The sequence below is a fragment of the Lontra canadensis genome, unplaced genomic scaffold (assembly GCF_010015895.1).
Source record: "Lontra canadensis isolate GAN:19392208 unplaced genomic scaffold, GSC_riverotter_1.0 scaffold70, whole genome shotgun sequence".
In the NCBI taxonomy this organism is placed as follows: domain Eukaryota; kingdom Metazoa; phylum Chordata; class Mammalia; order Carnivora; family Mustelidae; genus Lontra; species Lontra canadensis.
The window spans coordinates 1,021,590-1,037,537 of NW_022631064.1; positions in this window are offsets into that span (position 1 = coordinate 1,021,590).

Sequence of the window (15,948 nt, forward strand, 5' to 3'; positions counted from 1 at the left end):
ATCTTCATTTAGCCACGCTAAATGATAATAGCGATAAACCCGTTAAAGGGCTACAGCACAAAAATAAGATGAGGATCAATACCAGCATTTCAGTCCTTGTTCAATGAATATTTCTGCTGCCACAATGTCTAGAATTAAAGAATTCATTGAGAGCCACATGGTTGGAGTCAGGGCACCTCCACTTGACCATTGCAGTGAAGAGCCTGGAGGCTCTTGGTCAGCAGTGCCTCTTAGAGTTGACAAGTTTAACAAATAGAAATACAGAATGTCCAGTGAAATTTGAATTTGGATTGACAAATAATTTTGAGCATAAGTATATCTCAAATATGGTGGGTTCAACATTTCATCTGTCACCTCTATTCAGGGAACGCTATTTCAACCTGCTTCTTTCTGGTTGCTGAGCAACACATCAGAAGAGCTCTAACGTGTTTGTGTGTTACTCCCAGCAGAACGTCTCTTAAGCCCTTACTTAGCACCTTTTTATTCTAATGGGTCATCTGGTTTCCATGCTTGTGGAATATTAGCCATAATACTTTGTGAGAAGGAGGGGACCATCAGAGGTAGCCTTGTCACATGAACGAAATTCATTGCTTGGCAGCAAGGGAAGAGACAGAGCAACATTAAAAAACTGACATAAGAATTAAAAAAACACAGGAGGATATGGCCACCACAGAATACGATGACTTGATATGCTTATCTCTCCAAGGGCATTGCCTTGTTATAGTCTCATACTGTCACTGGTGTTTGATATGAAGACCCCAGGCATCAAAAAGAGTTCAAATTATGTGTGGAGCATAGTTTAAGTCGTTCTCTGAAATCCTTTTTGAAAGTATAGATAGAGTAAATTATAGTTAAATAAACATTGTTAAGAAGGCAAAGTAATGTCTGATATATTTGAGAAAGATCTTAAAACCAGTTAAAATTTAAAATAACAATGTTTGGGTGTTTAATAAAAGGAAAAATTTCAGCATATGGAAAATACAGCTTTCTAGAACAAATTATTTCCTGAGACTTCCAAACTGTAAGCTTTTCCTATTATGACTTTTATTACTGGTATGTTTCAGGTGAGTGTGTTAACTTGGTTGAAATTTTTTTTTTTAAGATTTTATTTATTTATTTGACAGAGAGAGATCACAAGTAGGCAGAGAGGCAGGCAGAGAGAGAGGGGGAAGCAGGCTCCCCGCTGAGCAAAGAGCCAGATGTGGGGCTCGATCCCAGGACCCTGAGATCATGACCCGAGCTGAAGGCAGAGGCTTTAACCCACTGAGCCACCCAGGCGCCCCACTTGGTTGGAATTATATGAATAATTTCCTTAATGTCTTATTTTCCTTGGCACGTGGCGACCGAGGCTTTGAGGCTATAATTTCAAGGGACTCAAGACATACCTGTTGTCTCAAGTAAGAGTTTAACACAGTTTTAGAAACTTTGAAATTTGAAAGTACTAAGTAATGGGGTTGTGAGGAGGAGCAGAGAGTATGAGCTATTTTAATTTCCAAAAGAAGATTTCTTTACCCAAAGAGTCACCCCTGGGAGTTCTTTTAAAGCTGCACAACTTTTCTAAAACTAAAATACCATTTAATTAGTACCTAATGTTCTATAAATTTTTTATGTCTACATTTTGCAAGGAACGATAAATATGTCACAGATATGTGCAGATGGACAGAATTCTCTTAAAGTAGGTCCTTAAAAAGTGGAATATGGATATAGACCCAGAGTGAGACAGTCAAGTGTCAAAAGAAATCTGTCAGCTTTTTAGCAGTTGAATAATTCAGAAGCGATGCATTAAGCCAACTTCTTAATTTCCCGTTTCCCCATTTCTAATTCTCTCCTTTTTATCCTGTGATCTTTCTTTTCCCTCTCTCTCAAAGCTATTTGTTGCAGAAATGCCCTGGAAAGCAGGTGGTCTTCCTTATACGACAGCATCTGCTCCTCAGAATGTGCCGCTAAAGATCTGAAGGCCAAGGAAATGAAAGCCGTAGTCCTATAAATAAATAGCCTTGTTTTGGGTTATTTTTTGTTGAATCAACTGGAACACTTTTATTGTCCATGATAAAACAAGTGCTGTGAAGGCAAAGGACCTCCTCCTCTTAGACGTCTGATACTGGGGTTTGTGGTTCCCAACCATTTTCCAGATCAGGTTTCTTCCCTAAGATTTCACAAGAGGCGTGGGTGGCTGCGAACCCCCTGAAGACGTTGCTGAAAACATTTGTTAATAATATCCTCTCCGCATTGACTTCAGGCTTTATAGTTGGGATTGTTAGGGAAACTTCAAGGGCACGGTGGTGTTTTTTTCTATTCTTCGGGCCCTAGGGGGAGGAAAGAATTCCCAAGAGGACTTTTGGCTGGCTTATTATCATCCAGAAACAAGAAGTCAGACAGCCGAAGCTGAAAGGCCAAACACTTTTTTAAAAACTACCGGAACCTGAATGGACACAGTGTGGTATAAAGGCACAGGGGCTCAGGGCTCACAGGGACCCGAATTTAAATACCAGCTCTGCCACTTACTAAATACATAACGCCCGTCACTCTAAATCTGGAGCTGCAAGTTCTTACCCGTAGCTGATGTATAATGTTACCTATTTGATGGGTAGGACAGATTTCTGAGCCTTAGTCTCTGATCTGTAATGTAGGTAAAATCCCCATCCCACAAGGTTCCTGGAAGGACTCAGTCAAAGAAAATGGTGCTTGGCGAGGGGGCCCTGAAGAAATGTCAGTTTCGGGGGCCTGGGTGGCTCGTTGGTTAAGCATCTGCCCTCAGCTCAGGTCATGATCCCAGAGCCATGGGATCCCACATTGGGCTCCCTGCTCAGCCGAAGGCCTGCTTCTCCCTCTCCCCTCTGCCTGCTGCTCCCAACTTCTTGTGTCAAATAAATAAATAAATTTAAAAAAAAAAGAAAAAAAAAGAAAAAAGAAAAGACACGTCAGTTTCCTAAAGGATGGCCTCCCCCTTTTCTCCTCTTCTGCTCAGCTCACGTAAACCTCCACTTGCACACATGTAGGACTAGCATCTTCTTGTCTCCTTTCCCTTCTGCAGGGAAAAATATGGATAAGATGCGAACCTGTCCTCCTAGCCTGTCCCACCATTAAACTCTGATTCACAGATAAGACCCTTTGTCTGGTCCGGAGTGTTAAAAGTCCTGCTTCAGACATCATAATCCCAGTCATTGCAGAGAGAGGAAGCTCCTAGGACCTGGTTTGGCAGGCGTCTTTCCTTGACAAAACCCCTGCCCGATCGTGCTTGGTTTTCCCCGAAACTGTGAAATGTGATAGTAAGCTTCTGAGATTCAGGGTTTCAGGGCCACGGACCAAATGTTCTCAGTTTGTCCGATGATACAAAGGGCCCTCACATGCCTCTAGCAGCCTACCCACAGGATACCATTTTTTGGAATAAGAGAAAGCGTGTGCGACAGGATTATTCGTCAACATTTTGTACTCTCCTCACTTCCTCCTTTCACTCTGGAGTCTAGCACCCCTTCCCCACCCCGGGCTGGCTGGCAGGGCAGAGAGTTGTCACAGCAGGGTTCTCAGCCTGGGTTCTTAGGGTGCATTGAACAGTTCTGCGAACCATGGCTTCTCAGAATTGTAGATCGTGGACCTTTGTTCTCTTTGGTCTCCCGGCCCATCCTGGTTTCTGCTTCTGGTTTCAGCTCCAGGTGCTTGAAGTGTCAGTTGGCCAAGACAGACGCGCTCCACCTAGAGACCTAGCGTGGGAAAAAGTCCTGAGCAGGAAAGAACGGTTAACGTATCCATCAGTGATGCTTCTGTTTACATTTTCAATGGGGAATGTAAGTCAGAGAAGTAGGCAGGTGATTTGAAAAAGTATAAAGTGCTACGATAAAAGTAAACACAGCAGGCTATGTGATTAAAGAAAGCTTAATCTTGATTTTTTTTTCCCCTTCTGGCTAATTTTTTTCCCCCTCCAACAACTTAAGAAAAAAAAAAACTTTACCGGAATATAGTTCATATGCCATAAATTAAGTGTACAATTCAGTGATTTTTTTAAAAAAATTTATGAAGTTTTACAACCTTCAGTACAATCTGATTTGGGCTGAACTTTTCCATCACCCCTCAACTTGTCCTCAAGCCTATTTTCCGTCTCCACTCACACACTGCCAGCCCCAGCAAACACTGATCAACTTTCTGCCTCTATAAACGCACATTTTTGTATATTTCATGTAAATGGAATCACACAGTGTGTATCCTCGTGGATCTGGTTTCTTTCATTTACCGTGTTTTTGAGGTTAAATCCGCATTTTAACAAATATCATGATTTCATCCCTTTTGATTGGGAAGAATATTCCATTGTATGAATATACCACATTTACTCTTCTACTTCTCAGGTTGATAGACACTCAAACTGGTTCCAGTTTGGGGCTGTTGTGGTAATGCTTCCAGTCCTGTGATATTGTTCAAGTCTTTGCGCATATATTTTCATTTCTCAGGTAGATTTTTGAGGGGGGAATTGTTGGCTGAATTCTTTGGTAAGTTTATGTAACTTTTTAAAAAACCGCAAATTGTTTTGTAAGGTTACTCATTTCCACTAGCAATTTTTTAAAGAAGATTTTTATTTTATTTATTTGACAGACAGAGATCACAAGTAGGCAGAGAGGCAGGCAGAGAGAGAGAGGGAAGCAGGATCCCCACTGAGCAGAGAGCCCGATGCGGGGCTCGATTCCAGGACTCTGGGATCATGACCTGAGCCGAAGGCAGAGGCTTTAACCCACTGAGCCACCCAGGCGCCCTCCACTAGCAATTTATGAAGGTCCAGTTTCTTCAATACTCAATAACACTTGATACTGTCTGTCTTTTTTATTCTAGCTCCTCTGATGGGTATGCAATAGTAAATTCCTGTTTTAATTTCTCTGATGACTCATAAATGTTGGAAACTTTTTAATGTACTTGTTAGCCATTCATGTGCTGTTCTGCTCACTTTGTAACTGGACTGTTTTCTCTTTGAGCATTAAGAGTTCTTTACATATTCTGAATACAAGTCCTTCATCAGATATATGGTTTGCAAATATTTTCACCTACTTTATGTCTTGTCCCTTCATTTTCTTAGGGGTGTCTTTTGAAGGCCAGAAGCTCTAATTGTGGTTTGTGCCTTTGCTATTGTATCTGAGAGTTCTGCCTAACCAGAAGATTTTCTCCTATGTTTTTTCTAGATATTTTATACTTTCAGCTCTTATATTGATACCTATGGTCCATTTTGAATTAATTTTTGTAGATGGTACAACCTTTTGTGACAAGCATACCTTTTCCTCATTGAGTTGTCTCAGTGCCTTTGTTAAAAAAATCAATTGACCAGAGGCACCTGGCTGGCTCAGTTGGTTAAGTGTCTGCCTTCAGGTCAGGTAATGATCCAGGGTCCTGGGATCGAGTTGTGCATCAGGCTCCCTGCTCAGTGGGGAACCTGCTTGTCCTCATCCTTCAGCCATTCTCCCTGCTTGTGCTCTCTTGCTCACTTACTCTCTCAAATAAATAAGTAAAATCTTTTAAAAAAATCAATTGACCATAAATGTCAGTGTTTATTTCTGGATTTAATTCTCTTTCATGGATGCATAGGGCTATTTTTATACAATTACCACATGGTCTTGATACCTTTCCCTTTTTCGAAATTGTTTTGACTATTTTAGGTCCCTTCATTTCCATATACATTTTAGTGTTATCTTGTCAATTTCCATAAAAGGTTCTTGAATCTAATTGATGAACATGAAACAACTCTCCATGGATTGATATATTTTGTGATTACTTTCAGCAATGCTTTGTAGTTTTCATTGTGTAAATAATGACCTTTTGTTAAATTTACAGCTAACTATCTTACTCCTTTTTGTTCTCTGTGATTGAATTATTTTCCTAAATTTACTTTTGGATTGTTTGTTGCTGATATGTGGAAATACAAACAAGTTTTGCATACTGCTTTTGCATTCCACGACCTTGCTTAAATTTGTTCTAGGACTTCTGTGGAGTGTGTGTGTACGTATGTGTATGCGTGTGCGTATTCTTCAAAAATTTCTACAAATAGGACCATATCACTTGCAAATAAAGAGCTTACTTCTTATTTCCCAATTTAGCTAACTTTCATTTCTTCAGTACACAGCTTGCAATCTTTATCCATTAAATATGATGTTAGCTAAAGATTTTACATCGATGCCCTTTATAAAGTTGAGGCAATTCCCTTCTATTCTTGGTTTGCTGAGAAATATTAATCATGAATGCATGTTGGATTTGTCAAATGCTTTTTCTGCATCTGTTAGATGATCACATGGGTTTTGTCCTTTATTACGCTACAATGACCTACTATGTTAATTGATTTTCATGTATGAAGCCAACCTTGCATTCCTGGGATAAATCTCACTTGGCTTTTGACTACAATTCTTTTCTATGTTGCTGAATTTGGTTTGCAAATTTTTTTTAAAGATTTTATTTATTTATTTGACAAAGAGAGATCACAAGTAGGCAGAGAGGCAGGCAGAGAGATAGAGGGGGAAGCAGGCTCCCCACTGAGCAGAGAGCCCTATGCGGGGCTCGATCCCAGGACCTTGGGATCATGACCTGAGCTGAAGGCAGAGACTTTAACTCACTGAGCTACCCAGGTGCTCCTGGTTTGCAAATATTTTCAGAATTTTTGTACTGGTGCTCAAAAAAAATATTGGTCTATAATTTTCTTTTCTAGTGATATCTTTGTCTGGCTTCGGTAACAGGATAATGCTGGCCTCATAGAATGAGTTAGGAAGTGTCCCTTCTTCTATTGTTTTGGAAGGTTTTGAGAATTGATGCTAATTCTTTAAATGTTCTGTAGAATTTACCAGTAAATCCATTGTTCCTGGACTATTATTTATTGAATGGCTTTTGATTGCTGATTTAATCTCTCTACTTGTTATAAATCTGATCAGGTTTTCTATTTTGTCATGAAATAGAATACCAATTTTGGTAATTTGTGTGTTTTTAGGAGTCTGTCCATTTCATCTGTGTTATCCAGTTTGTTGACTTAGCAATTGTTCATGGTATTCTCTTACAATTCTTTTTATTTCTGTAAGGTCAATAATAATGTTCCCACCTTTATTTCTGATTTTAGTTATTTGCATCTTCTCTTTGTTTTTCTTAGTCTGGCTAAAGAGTTGTCAGATGTGTGGCTCTTTTCAAAGAATCAACTTTTGATTTTGTTGATTCTATTTTTTCTAAAATCTATTTCACTTATCTCTGCTCTAATTTTCATTATTTTCTTCCTTCTGCTACTATTGGATTTAATTTGCCCTTCTTTTTCTATTTCTTTGAGGTCTAAAGTTAGGGTATTGACTTGAGAGAGATCCTTTTTATTGTAGGAATTTACAACTATAAATTTCCCTGTGAGCACTGCTTTTGCTGCATCTCATAAGTTTTGGTATGTTGTGTTTTCATTTTCATTCATCTCAAAGTATTTTCTAATTTCCCTTTTGATTTCCTTTTTGGTTCACTTAATAGCATTTTGTTTTATTTCCACATATTTGTGAATATTCCAGTTTTCCTATGCTATTGATTTCTAGTTTTATTCCACTGTGGTTTGAAAAGATACTTTGGATGATTTCAATCTTTTAAAATTTATGGAGACTTTTCTGTGGTTTTATGGTCTATCCTGGAGAATATTCCATGTCCATGTGAGAAGAATATATATTTTGCTATTGTTGGATGGAATGTTCTATATATGTCTGTTAGGTCCAGTTCATTTATAGTATTGCTCAAGTCCTTATATCCTTGCTGATCTCCTCTTAGGTGTCCTCCTGCCTCTATTTATCATATATTGTGAATATATTGGGCCCACCCAAATAATCTAGAAAAATCTCATTTCAGAACTTTTAATCACATCTTCAGTCTCCCTTTTTCCTCTTAAGGAAATACACATACAAGTTCCAGAGATTAGGAAATGGACATATTGGGGAGGTCATTATTCAGCCTACCACAGTAACTGGATAGTCTTGGCTAAATAAATATCTATCTACAGTCAGCACACTTCTTACCTCCAGGATAGGACAGCTCTGACTCAGAAATAAGGTGCATGTGCAACTACAATAGCATGGTGCAAAATACAATATCAAAGTAGCATTTTTTTTTAATTCCCAAAGTATCAGAATGATGGATATTATTCCATCAGAACAAAAGGGGGCTCCAACTTATAAGACAATGGAAATTAGGCTAGAAGACTGTATTTAATGTATTTTTTGAATTGAATGTATTAAATGTGACATAGTAAGAGGTTTTACATGGGAGAGTCATTTCTTCCTACACACTAAGGTAGAGAAAATCTGAGGGACCTACAAATATTTTTTGTTGTGGGTTTTTTGTTTTGTTTTGTTTTTTGGTAGGGCATGGGTTTGTATTAGAAATATACTTTGAGGCCCTATATTTGAATTTTATGGTATAGTTTTCATTTCCATTAAGAATAGTCATGGGCAGGATGCCTGGGTGGCTCAGTCGGCTAAGCCACTGCCTTCGGCTCAGGTCATGATCCCAGGGTCCTGGGATCAAGTCCCACATCAGGCTCCTTACTCAACCCCCTTACTCAGTGGGGAGCCTGCTTCTCTCTCTGCCTCTGCTGCCACTTCGCCTGCTTGTGTTCTCTCTCTCTGACAAATAAATAAATAAAATCTTTAAAAAAAAAAAGAATAGTCATGGGCCTATTACTGTGTATGTCACAATAACTATGCTTCATGGAGGGAAGATTTTATAAATTAGGAGTTAGGTTTTCCACTGGGGTCTTTGTAACTGAAATTTTTTCTAAATGTTGACTCATCTGTATGTGTTACTCACATTATGTCCAGCTTGAAAAGACCTTCATCTGACTTCTATTCAATTAGTTTTTACTACTTTGTACTCTAACGCCAAACCATAACTATAAACCTAGGAGAAAAGTTATGGTTGAAAGAGAGAACAGCACAACCTGTGAACTGTTCTCTTTCCATCATTTAAAAATCTCTAGTGGTGAGCCAGGGGCTTTCTGGCCAGTAAATTTAATGTTAAATGCTGAGCTCCTTTATTAGATCTGGTTTTAAACTTTTTGTTTACCAAGATGAGGACTTTTGAAGGATAACCACCAAGTGCATTGGAAAATAATGTGTGATAGTTTTGGTAACCTACTGGAGTGCAATCAGATGGTATTGTTTCATGTCTTGGTTCTGGTAATTGCAACCCACCTCACGTTGGGGAAGATTATTTCAAATCTCTTTGAGCCTCAGTTTTCTCATATGTAAAATGAGGTTAATAATATCCACCTCAGAAAGTTTTGAGAATTATAAAAACATGCTTTAAAAGGGTGATGTATTAAACAAATGAAATGAATTACCATTCCTCTCAAATTTAAAAAAAAAACCCTCCATATTGAATATTAATAATGGACTTGCACTTCTAGTACACTATTTGTGGATCTGTATGATGTATATACACATACACACTTAGGTCAACAACTGTTCTATTCGGAGAACAAAAAGTTACTAGGGATTTTTAAAAATTATGTCTTTAATCTCCATTGTAGTTTCAAATGAAATCAGTGCTCTAGAGAGAAAGATTTCTTCTAACACCATGCGAGAAGAACTAAAAGAAATGTCTCTTTCCGAATAATTTAAAATGATTTATAGAGAATTTCATGCTATAGAGAAAGGTTTGTTTTTTTCCTTTTTATTTGAAAAAGGAGAATTAAGAGGGAAATATAGGGCCATTTGCTCATTAGGGTCATTCAAGAGCATGTTGATATACATACCACTTCTGGGCATTCCTTTGCTAGAACAAAATCAGATGGCCATATCTTTCTCTCCCTAGGTCTTAGTGTGACCCAGTCAAGCTTCAAAGACAAAAAGAAGTTGCATTAGCTGAGATCAGGTCATGTAACCTAGCTTTGGATTGTCAGATTTAATAGCGGAAGATAAGGGGGCGCCTTGGTAGCCCAGTCAGTTAACCGTCCATCTTCGGCTCAGGTCATGATCCCAGGGTCCTGGGATCGAGCCCTGCGTCGGGTTCCTTGAGCAGTGAACCTACTTCTCCCTCTCCTGCTCCCCTTCCTTGTGCTCTCTTTCTCTCTCTGTCAAATAAATAAAATCTTTAAAAAAAATATAGTGGAAGTAAGGATCTGATTTCCATTTAGACGCGTTCAATAGGGAAGTCTCCCAAATGAGGAACACTCTGGAGCATCAATGAGCCAGAAACAAAAAAATGCCCACTACTTAGTACATAATTACTTCATTAGAAAAAGTGTATAACCAGGATAACCAGACACAGTGAGACCTTTAAATGACTAATCCCAACATCTACTGGTTCGCTCGTAGAACTGGGGCTAGAACCTTGTTTGGCAGACGGTATTCTGCAGTCGGCCCCCACAATATCCTCCCATCCCATATCCTTCTCAAACAGTGTGGCCTTGATACTCCTCTCGTTGCTAGGTGAGTCTTTTCCCTCCCCTTGAATCTGGGAAATATGGTTGTTTATTTATTTGTTTATTTAATCATCTACTCAGTCAGTCATCTATTCATTCATTAATGCATATATACAGCACTCAGTGTACCTTTTGTTTCTTAGGATAATGGATACTATTATCAAATGCCAGGCTCTTGACTGAAAATGGTAACTAATTTAAATATCATAATTTCCTATATTACAGGTACTATTCCCATTTTACAGATGATCTTTGTGAGGCAGATGGCTTCTAGCAAATGTCTGGTTCCACTTAGAATTTAAATACAACAGTCAGTTTCTAAACTTTTAACTACCATATACATCTTTAATCTCTACCACTGTAGAGCAATAGAGCAGAGGGGAAACAACGTGGGCTCTGGAGCTGGGATGCCTGGGTTTAAATCCTGGCTCTGCCCCTTCAAACGCGTGAGCATGCAGATCACTTAATCTTGCTCTGTCTCACTTTTCTCATCTGTAAACCATGGATAATAGTAGTACCCCTACAGAAGCATTGTTATGAAAAATACCCATATTGATATCTGTAAGATGCTTAGATTAGTGCCTGGCAAATAATTAAGTAGTGTATTAGTGATTGATAGGTAAAATGTTAAAAATCAAATCCAGTACAATGTACTTTAACCCCTCTCTTGGACCATGTAGTTTGTTTCCTTCAGTTTCACCTGAATTTTAATTTTCTGAATCCCATAATGGACAACTTGCAGAATTTCCCCTTTAGCTCTCCCGTAAGAATACTTGACCTACAGATGTTTAGCTGGGTCATTAGGGGATGAGAAAGAGCTTGATGCAGCAAGGAAATGGGCAGATAGATGGAAAAGAACCTAATGGTCATCTGAGTTTATGTTCATTCTGTAACATTCCTTGCCTTCAGAGATCTCATACCTTGCAGGACATGTTCACAACTGATAGTATTTTGTTGTCTTTCAGCAGAATGCTTCAAATGTGGTACAGGTGAACAGAAATGACACTAATTTGCTGAGGTGTTTAAAGAAAAACTTCTTAGAGAAATGCTTCCTGATACGTCATTCATGATTGGCACCAAGGGGGATGAGTTAACGCAATTATTGGGTGGAAGGGGCGGTAATATCAATCAGAGCTGTTGATTGTCCCATGGACTGTATCTGCTATGGGTGTCTATTTACTCATGTCCTGGAACATTCCTTTTATTTCCACACTGTGGTAGAATTACATCGGTCTTGTCTACTCATGGCCATGTATTCTGCGCTGTGCAATTGGAGATCTCAATGCAGTCACTCAGCCTATAGACCCACCAGGAACTAGCTCTGGTCCCTGAAGACCTACACCACACTGAGGCTGCCTCAGCCCAAGAGCAGCAAAGGCTCCAACTGTGAGGCTTACATTCAGGACAATGAATAAGAGTCTAGGAGAGGAAAGCACCAAACCCCTCATGCATATGCAGCACCAGATGGAGAGAAAGAATTTTTACAACGGGGAGTTGGAAAGAGCCAGTGTGGCTGTAGAAAACTCAGGTGGGAGAGAAAAGACCGGAAATGGACAACAGAGGCAAAAGGGTGGGGGGGAGTACAATGGAGTGCACTTCTGTGAAGAAAGTAATAAATAATGCAAACAAAAGGTAGGAAAATACAAAATGCCCCCGGAAGTTGTCTCCCTCAAAGTTCTTTTTATGCTTCTCTATCATGATACCTTCACAATGTGTTGGAATTCCTTGGTTTTAAAACCCTCTGCCATCCCTGTAGGATGTGAGCCTAGGAAAGGCAGGGCAGAGGCCAACAGGTAGCTATTTCTAGGATGAAGGATGGAGGGAGAGAAGGGGATTAATAGGGACTTAGAATAAGGAAGGAAAACCTAGAGGCAAGAGAAAGAGAGAGAATTTGGGCAGAAATGAACAAACACATAATCACTAACTAGGATGATGTAAGAGATAAGACGGCCATCAGGAATGAGAAAGCCTCTCTCATATTGATTTGCATATCTCATTCAGGTTCCAACATTTTATATCCAGGGAAGCTGAGACCCTGCTTTAAAAAAAGTGGAGGTAGTCAGGGAGGATGAAATCCATGTGTTTCTGATTCTTTTACGCAAATCTCATTGAACTACAGCTCGGTCATAGGGCGACTGAATGTCATATGCAGAGCATACTAATCATTTTAAGCCATTTTTGACACTCCAGGAAGTATCCAAGAATAAACAATATGAAGCCTCAAAGGCCTAACAATGCAGTCTGAAAGGAAAAGCCAAAAATATCTGAAAGAAAGTCTACATTTCCAAATTCAACAGTCTGCTGTGAAGAGTCCAAGGGTATTTTATGATGCCCAGGAGTCCAGGAAATGGCAGTCAGGGGAAAACAACTGGGAACCAGGTAAAGAGTCCTCACCAGCAAATGCTGTAAGGGAGAGAGAAGAAGATACAGCAATAATCAAATGGAGAAGAGAGCGAGGCTCTATCTGAAAGTAATTAGTGGTGGATTGAAGTGAGAAAAAAAAAAAGAAAGACAGAAAAAAATGAGAAAAAGAGGAAAATCAAACAGAAACAAGTCCAACCTTTAAAGAATATGGTTTTACAGCTACAAGATTGGAAAGTACAGTTCTTCTTTATTTTAATGCCTCATTTTATTGTATATGCTAGTTTAGACACAGCCATTGCAGGCATACACTTTCCATACTGCCCAAAAGACAAAAGAATGTCTTTATAGTCTAATAGCATCCATTTTGGTTGGGGAGAAAGGCCATAAACTAATAAAGGGGATGATTCAAGGACAGGTTGGGATTTGGGTTTTAGCAATTGCAAAGGTGATGTCAAGTGTGTTAATCATATTGTTCACATCTTCTCTATCCATCCTGATTTGTTTTCTGTACTATCGGTCTCTCAGATGTGTAAATGTCCTAGTAGTCTGTCTATTGTCTGTTTCCTTCTGTCAGTTTTCCTTCATAGACTTAATGTTTCATATCCCCCTAAATTCATATCTTGAAGTCCTCACCTCCAATGTGATGGTATCTAGAAGTGGGGTTTGGGGGAGGTAATTAGGTTTAGATAAGTTCATGAAGGTGAGATGCCTGTGAGGGGATGAGAGTCGTTATAAGTAGAGAAAAGGACTGGAGCTCAGTCTCTCTCCACCATCTCAGGAAACAGTGAGCAATCTGCAAGCCAAGAGAAGCATCCTTACCAGAGCCCAACCATACTCGTACCCTGATCTTAGACTTCCAGCCTCCAGAACTATGGAAAATACATTTCTATTGGTTAAGCCACCCAAATCTATGGTGTTTTGTTATGGCAACCTGAGCTGACTAAGACAGTAATGATATATTGAATGAGTATTTACTGAGACAGAGGAGAATTAACATGTTATGTTTGGCCTAGATACCTCCATGCAGAGATGTTAAAAAAGTGATTGGTTATATACACTTGGGTACAATCAACCTATCTAATTAATAATTTTGAAACTATGAGAGTAGTTGAAAACTTCAAATAATAATAGCTAATATATATTGGATGCTTCAATGTGTTAGGAAATATTTTAAGCACTTGATGTGGATTATCTCATCAATCCTTACAATAGCCTTGTGGGCTAGAAACTCCTGTTATTCTGAGTTTACACATGAGAAAAAGGGAATTAGTGTTCTCAGTGAAACTGAATCACCCCAGAGAAAAGACCACAGACAGTGATATTAGGGGTCCCCTAGTGAATAAGTAAAGCCCTTCCTCTTATATGTATAGCTTAAAATAAGCTCTCCTAAATATTAACAAGTAGCAAAAAGAAATCACCATACATTTCAGAAATCCTCCAAAATGAAATACAAAGACCAAGACAAGCAAACAAGAGGAATGTGCAAAAGAAAGAGGAGAGAGAGAAAAAAGAGAGAGAGAAAGAAAGAAATTAATGTACAGTAACAGAGGTAGAGTGCTTTTGTCTTAATTTAGGGCTCAGTACTTGGTAACTTTTAGTAAAGTTTCAATGTGTGCTTCAGTAAGATGGGTGCCATTGTTGACAGTATTATTCTGGATATCTATTATGTCAAGTACCTTAATCATGTTATTCAGTGTGTTAATCATGTTGTTTGCATCTTGTCTATCCATACTAATTTATCGTCTGTTCTATCAGTTTCTCAGATGCGTAAATGTCCTAGTATGTGATTGTCTGTTTCTTCTTGTACTTCTGTCAATTTTTCTTTATATGCTTTAAAGTTTTTATGTTAAATGTACAGAGAATTAGACTGACCTTCATATTGATTAAAATTTTATGAAGTGTCCCTCTTTATATTTAATAATACTTTTTGCTTGGTTATTTGCTTGGTTATTTTGGTTGGTATTATTCAACCAAATACTCTTTTTCTATCTTTTTACATTTAAACTATCTCTGTCCTGCTTTGTAAACAATATATTGTTGAGTTTTGTGTTTTTAGCCGATTTGATAATTTTTATTTTAGCTGGTACATTTAGTTCACTTACATTTAATATAATTAGTGATATATTTGGGGTTAAATCTAGTATCTTACTATGTTTTCTAATCTTCTTTTACATGTTAATTTCCCCTTTTCTTCCCCTATTTTGATTACTGAAATTTTTTTCCATCTTCCTCTGTAATTTGAAAGTCATAGATCTTTTTATTATTCTTCAGTTCAAGTTGTTCCTCCCCTCTTTTCAATCATTGTTTCATTATAATGGACTGCAGAATGCAAAGCAAACGAATAGTTTTCAACTTTGTATCACTTATATCCTAGGTTGCATGATGTCAGTAAAAATTTAAAGTCAGACCCACCTATATAAAACTAGGCTCCAGTATTTACTTGTATTATCGTGGATAATGTACTCACTTCCTTGAGTTTCTTCACTTGTGCATGGAGGTCAATTTCCCACTTCAACCTTGGAAGTGTATAATGAACTTATGGGGTTGATGTGAAGATAAGGTGAGATAATGCCTGAATAGCAGTGAACACTGATCCTAACATGTGGTTAAGCATTCTGTTTCTATTCTCCCCTTTCTTTTTCTAAGCTGCACCTTGACCAAACTGAAAGAGGAGTCCCTGGAATTGTAAGGTCAAGTAAACTTGGAGAGTAAATTATTTTGCAAATGACTGGCTTCATTTATATCACATTGCTTCATGCTTCAAATGCAGAGAGGGACATGCTGATGTTGGAACCAAGTTATGTGCGTGTGTGTATATGTGAACATATGCTGTGTCTGTCCTTGGCCTGTTGATACCAGGTATGTTCCATGTCCCATCCCTCTCTCTGAACTCTGCTCAGTTCTACTGGGTAACTCATACCTGAAAGCTGTATTTCCCAGTGTCTTCTATCAGCTGGTTTCCTGCTGGGTTTGACCAATGGGGCATACCGGTGAGAACGGGCAGAGAATGGAAGACGTTGAGTGATTTTCCTTTTCTCTTTACATATAGGGCCATCTTCCCAAGTGGCTGTGTCTGTTCCATTGTTCTGATTTCCTCTGAGCAGATGCAGTGCGTTTCTAGCTTCCATTCAGTGATTTCTACCTCTGGGCTCTGGTAAACCTCCTTTAATCCCTCCAGTTTAGGA